The sequence below is a fragment of the Helobdella robusta genome (assembly GCF_000326865.2).
Source record: "Helobdella robusta unplaced genomic scaffold HELROscaffold_2, whole genome shotgun sequence".
In the NCBI taxonomy this organism is placed as follows: Eukaryota; Metazoa; Annelida; class Clitellata; order Rhynchobdellida; family Glossiphoniidae; genus Helobdella; species Helobdella robusta.
In genome coordinates, this window is record NW_008704083.1 from 8966155 (window position 1) to 8973771 (window position 7617).

Sequence of the window (7617 nt, forward strand, 5' to 3'; positions counted from 1 at the left end):
GTTTGGTTTGTATGTTGGTATGTATGCTGGTTTGGTGGCTGGTTTTTATTTTGGTGAGAATGTTTGGTTTGTTTGTTGGCTTGTATGTTAGTTTGTTTGTTGGTTTGTATATTGGTTTGTATGTTTGCTTGAATGTAGGTTTATATACTGTCTCTCTCTCTTTTCATGCTGGCATTAAAATACCAAAAAATAAAAAAATATTAAAAAAAACTATACGATTAAATTTTGTTTTCTGTGTTATCATTCACAACTTATCATTTGAAACTACTCCCAACAATTTTCACTGTTGAATTTCAAAAATAATTTACAAAAAAATGCCAAGTAAAAATTATTATAACTATTTATTCATACATATAAACTGGCAGGCGGGTTCAACAGGCACTCTAAACCCCAAAAAAACAGAGACACACACACACACACACACACACTCACACACACACACACACATAAACTAACAAACACATACATACAAAGTCATATAACATTATGTATAAAGATGTTTTGTGTTTAAATAGAAAGCCTTTAGAGCAAGAGATTTGTTAAACGACGGACAAAGAGAAGGTTTTTAGTTAAAACGCGCTACTGGGTCCGAGTCTGGCACGAAGGTTAAAGGTCAAATGATTAATGATTAAATACGTGTGCGCTTGTGCGTGCGAATGTTTGTGAGTGTGTTTTTGACAATGTTTGCGACTGTGTGATTGCTTGTTTGTGTTTTTTTTGTGTGTTTTTTGAAGACGCAAATTCGGACAGATGTAGTTTGTGTTTGTGTGAGTACGTGTGCGTATGTACGTGTAGTTATGTGAGTGTGTATGACTGCATTTGTGTGCACGTGTGTGTGCATTCGCGTATGTACGTTTGCATGTCGGATCATGATTAAGAGTTTAAACGTTAGTGGCAGATGGAGAGAGTGAATGAGGTGGTATGCAGATGATGGTAGTATGATGGTAATGATGGTGATGATGGTGATGAAGATGATGATGTCTTAAATTTCTTTGATAATGTGGTTTGAGAAGCACATGATGACGATGCTGTTGCAGATGATGGTGATGACAACCGTGTAGATGCTATTAATGTACTTCCTTAATATGAAATTGAAAGACAATCCAGCTTAAAATGGTTCAATAACATTATTGACTAGGAAAACTTTAAAAATGGTAAATAATACAAAAAGACAGTAATTACAACTTTTAGGCAAACTTCAACCAACTAAGAATCTATTCATATAAAAATTTTTAAAAAACCAAAACCGAAAAATCGTATTTTGAAATATAGCAGAACACTAAAAGACAATTTTTCAAACTAAACTTCTGAAATACTTTTATTTAAAGTATCGAAACGTTCGCCACGGGGATTCTTGCATGACAAAACATTTGTACGCGAGGAACATTAACGGTGTCGTTAGTAAGAATTCAATTGAACTCTACTGCCATTAATATTAGTATAATAGTTACAGTGTTTCGAAACGCCGTTGTTATCTTATACCGCAGCAGTAGCAGTAGTAAAATTGGCAGGAGTAAATCTATAAATCTGTTTGTATTAGTAATTTGTAAAAGAAGTTGTTTCAGTGTTGATATTACCTACTTGTAATCATAATGCTTTCGGAAGATATTTACCTTTAATACATAGTTTATGTAGTATTTCTATTAGAAGTTGTATGCTAGTAATAAAAACAACAACAGCAGCAGTAGTAATAGTACTAGTGGCAGTATTAGCAGTAGCAGTGGTAGTAGTAGAAGTAGAAGAAGTAATTGATGTTTGTGCCATCGACATGCCCATTCATATAATCTCCATCTTCTGTATTCCGTCGCGAAGACTTGCTTAGATTAAAAAAAGCCGGGATACATGTGGAAAAATGGAATGGAAATAATCAAACAAAAATACAAAGGTGGTCGGTGTCTGAACAATTTCAACAATAAAATATAAAAAAGGACACACAATTGAGAGAAAAATACGGCAAAATAAATTTAAACAAACAAAAATACAAAAAAAAATGAAAGAAGAGATGCAAAAATGATACCCAGAAATACGCCAGTCTGGTACTCACCCTTATAAATCTCTTCACTATCTTCCATTATAAGATCACGTGCTCAGCCAGGTTGAGGTCGCGGACAGACATAAATGTATACATTAACATAGATATTGAGGGAGAATCTAGAAAAGAAGATACAGAGAGAGAGAGAGAGAGAGAGAGAGAGAGAGAGAGAGAAAGAGAGAGAGAAATGTGAAAGAGAGAAGAAAAAAGTGATAGGCCACTGAAATAAAAACCAAATTCAATAAAACAATAAAATATAAAAAACTTCAAGAAAAAAGAAACAAATAAAAAATAGGAATAGTGCGACAGACAATGAAAAAAAAAATAAATTGGAAAAGAACGAGTGAAGAAAGAGAAAGTGAAAAAAAGATTGAAAAAAAATAACAGAGACTTTTGGTAAAATAGTTGAGAAAAAAACAGAGGTACAGTTAGAGATGAAGACAGAAGGAGAAATACTGTGGTCGGATTGTAATGGATAAAAAAATTGAAAATTTTGAAAAAAATGCAAAACAAAACAGAAATTATTAGTAGTGATGAAAAAGAAGAAAAATAGAGAGTAAGAGGAAAAAGAATGAGATAGGAAAAAAGAACGAAAGAGGGAGAGAGAGAGAGAGACAGAAACGAAAATAGCCCGAACGCATTTACAAGATAAATATGGATTAGAAAGTATAAGAAGTAATGAAAGAACAATAAATTAGAGATATTTGTAAGTATAATAAATTATACATTTATAAAATAAAATTTATTCATACAGCGCTTCTTACATAATGTTTGGGCTGGTTTTGAGGTTTTTTAATAAACTGGTACTTAACATTTAGCGGGAAATTCTCATGTAACTATACAACCAGTAAAATTATGAACTGCAAATTTACTTAAAACAAAAACTGTGGTAGTATTAGTAGTAGAAACAGCAGCAGCAGTAGCAGTAGTAGTATTTGTAGCAGTAATAATAAGAGTAGCTGCAGTCATAGTAGTAGTAGTTGTAGTAGAAATAGTAGTAAAGGCAGTATAGTAGTAGTAGTAGTATTAGTAGTTGTTGTAGTAGTAGCAGCATTAGTAGTAGTAAAAATAGTAGTAGCAGTAGTAGCAGCAGTAGTAGTGGTAGTTGGGGTAGTAGTAATTTCTGCTGTTGCAAGAGAAAAAAATTTAAATTAAGCGTTCCACTTGATTTATGCTCCGATCTGAAATATCAGGTGTTATGTTTATTGTTGTTCTCAATGATGATGATGAAGAGGATGATGATGATGGCAATGAGGAAGTTAAAGATGACGAAGATGATGCTAAAGATGATGAAGGTGATAAAGATGAAGATGGTGAAAAAAATGATGATACCAATATATGTAAGGAAGATGAATGATAACGAAAATAGTAATGGAACTAAAGAAGAAGAAGCCGATGATGAAAGTGAGGATAATTTGCATAATAAGAGTAAGTGATTATAATGATGATGACGCTAATGCCGATATGATAGTAATGATAAAAGTTATGATATCATATCGGTTAATGCGATGATGATTAAGAAACATGAATGTATTGAAAATATTAATTGTCATAGATATTATCATCCATTATAGCCAAAATTTATCCTCTTTGCTTTCATTATCACCGTCTTCGTCATCGTCATCATCGTCGTCACCCATATCATCATCACTATCACCTCCATCGTCGTCATCATAAGCAAATAATAATAACATGATAATAGTAATAATAATAATAATAATCGCCATTGTCGTCGTCCAATTTCCTAATCTATTTAGTCTTCATCCGCTCGGAAGGAAGTAAATTTAAAAGTGCATCCAAATAAGCAAAATGTTATCAACTGGAATAATAACAACAACGACCACAACAACAATAACAACGATAATAATAATAATAATAATAATAATAATGATAATGATAATGATGATAATAATAGTAACAATAATAAAAATGAGCCGGGCAGGCAAATAGCAATAACTGCATGCAACGTAGGAAAAATGAATTTGAAAATTTGACCTACGAATTGAATTTAACTTTAGATAGAATTAATATAATATGTCAGCATTCTATAAATTAGTCAATTTCTACGTCATTGTAACATTCTATTGAAATAATTCGCCGTTCTCTTTCAAATTTATAAATAATTCAGCGATCAACAAAATATCTCTTACTAATATGCAATACTTTATATCATCATCGTCGTCGTCGTCGTCGTCATCATCATCATCATCATCATATTATTATTTTTCTTTTCCTTTTGTCACCTCCATCATCACCTAACCATCATCATCATGAATGACGTCATTTCCTCGTAAGCTGTTTGAGCGTTTCGTTTGGGTTTTCACTCTTTGGGGAAAACCCAGAACTATTAATAAAATCTGGGAAATTCCTAGGTGTATTGGCATTTTACTGGCCTCCATTCATCCCTTTATTCATTCATTTTTCTATCCAATACATCCATCCATACATCCATCCATTTGTTTATTTGTATCTGTGATCGTTCTATTTATCATTTGTTTTTGTTTGTTTGTTTGTTCGTTCTTTTTTTTCATTCATTCATTCATTTATTACTTATTCATTCATTCACCCATCCATCCACCCATCCATTCATCCATAAGACTGACTGATGAAGTTACTCTATGAAATCGCGTGCGCGAGGTTATTACGCGATGTATGCTTGTGCGTGTGTGTGTGTGCGTGTGTGAATGTGTTCGTACATGTGTGTCAGTAGTGATTGTTTGTGTGATGTTTGTGTGTTGTTTGTTTTTTTGTATGTATATATAAGCTGGCGTATATCAGACAGAATTAAAGAAAAAGACAGATTTTTATTAAATTTTTATAGATATGCATTGAGTATACACTTTTGTGCGTATTTGTTTGTATTCATGTATGTACGTGATTGAACTTATAATTGTGTGTGTGCGTATGCACTTGTTTGTGCATATATTTGTGTGTATGTGTGTTTCTGTACGTGTTTTTACTTTTATTTGCGCGCGTGTGTGTATGTGCTCATACTTTTATTTGTGTGTGTGTGTGTATGTGTTTATACTTACAATTGTGTGTGTGTGTATGTTCGCGTACGAGAGCTCAATAAATCATATACGCCTTTTGCAAAGAAAACCTTTCAAGAACAACATTAATAACAAACACGCAGTGACACCAAACAAATCGAAAAAAAACATCACACCAATAACGACGACATCAACAAAACACCCACAATATCAACAACATTAACATCAACAACATTAACATCAATAACATTAACAACAAAAACATGAAATAACCAAATAACCAAACTATTAACGAAAAAAATGACATCAAATTTAAAAACGCGCTGATGGTAAGGTCGACTTTATTAACAATATTATAGAATCACCGTAAACAACAACACCAACAATATAATAAACAACAACGTCAACATTAACGACATCAAAAACAACAACAACAACATCAACAACAACAATAACAACAACAATAACAACAACATCAACATGATAGACAACAACTTCATCGATACAATAAATAATCATGGTTCCGTATTTATCTTCTACAAAAAAAAAATAGAAACTACATCATCAACACAGACATCAATAATATTTAGAGCAAAAACAAAAACAAACAACAGTAAACATAAAACATTTAAAAATATACCAACAACAAAAACAATTACAAAACACAAAAAACTTGCACAACGACAACAATAATACACACATTTATCTCAACAACAGCTGCAACAACAACAGCAACAACAACAACAATAGCATCAACAGCATCAACAAAAACAGCAACAACATTAACATCAACCACAACAACAGCAACAACAACAACAAAACCATCAACATCAAAGAACATGTTTTAATCGTCACCTCCATTAAAACATGAAAAAAAATAAACATTTTTTTCGTTTTTAAAAAATCTGCCGATGAATCTCTAGAAAAATAATGAGCGGTGGCGGGTATAAAAATTATTTATACTTAATACTTTAGCGCATTATTTTTGAAAGAATTATGAATACAAAAAAAAATTATGTATCAACGAAAAATGTCACATACAATCTCACAACAGAGTCACATACAATCTCACAATAAATATACAAAAAAATTGTATGAGGAATGTATGACGGAAGATAGCGAGCCATAAAAAACATAAACATAAAATGATTAAAAAGTCGAACATACAATAAAAAAACCAAAACAAAAAAATTATGAGATATAGAAAAAGTAACAAAAGTCATAAAAATCCAAAGAAAATATCAGAAAAAATATCTGATAATGTATATCAAGCTGACGCAAAAAGCAGAAAAATACATTTGTATGTATGTATACATGTATGTATATCTGTATGTATATCTGTATGTATGTATGTATGTATGTATGTATGTATGTATATATGTATGTATGTATGTATTTATGTATGTATGTATAAATGTATGTGTGTATGTTTGATTGTATTTTCGTTAGTTTGTTTTTTTGTTTGTATGTGTGTATTTATGTTTGTATGTATGTATGTGTGTTTGTTTGTTTGTTTGCATATATGTATGTATGTTTGTATGTATATATGTTTCCTTGTTTGTTTGTTGTCAATTTATTAGAAGAACGTGCAACAAAACCGAGCACGGACGTCAAGAAACATCTGGCATGTCGGGCATATTAGCGCGGTATTTGAAGATGAAAAACTTTCACAATAATAGGTATACATCCACCGTGTCATGTTTGTGTGGTTTCGACAAATGCTTACAACGACAAATACATACAACTCGACACCACAACTACACACAACTCAACACAACAACTTCACACAACTCAACACAACAACAACTACATACAACTCAACACACAACAACTACATACAACTCAACACAACACTAATTACATACATCTCAACCCTACAACGACCACATGCAACTCAACGCAACAACAACCACATACAACTCAACACAACAACAACTAACTACATACGACTCAACAAGACACGATAACAACATCTATATAATGACTATCCTTATTATTGGTGAAAAAAAACGATCATGATGATGATGACGATGATAATGATAATTTTTGATGATGATGATGAATAGTAATGAGGGCTGGGGTGACGATTGCAATGTCAGGTGATGATAATAATGATGAAGACGAAGATGTTGGTGGTGCTGATGACGTAAATGGTGATAATGATGATAGTTAAATTGTAATGACAGTAATGACTATAGAGGTGATGTTTTTTTTACATTAATGATGACGACGACGACGATGATGATTGTTGATGATGATGACGACGACGATTATCATCGTCAGTATGGCCATCATGATGAAAATGATAGTGAGACAGAGGATTAAGTTGACAGACTACACTGATGGCCATGATGATGATGCTAATGCAGTTGATGATGATGATGCTGATGCAGTTGATGATGATGATGATGATAAAAATGATGATGATAATGATCATGATGATCAAAATTAAAATTATGTAGACAGGCGAAGGAATGATACGTGCCAACCTTTGGATTTTTAAAAGGGAGACAAATGTATATATATATATATATATATATATATATATATATATATATATGTATATATATATATATATATATATATATATATATA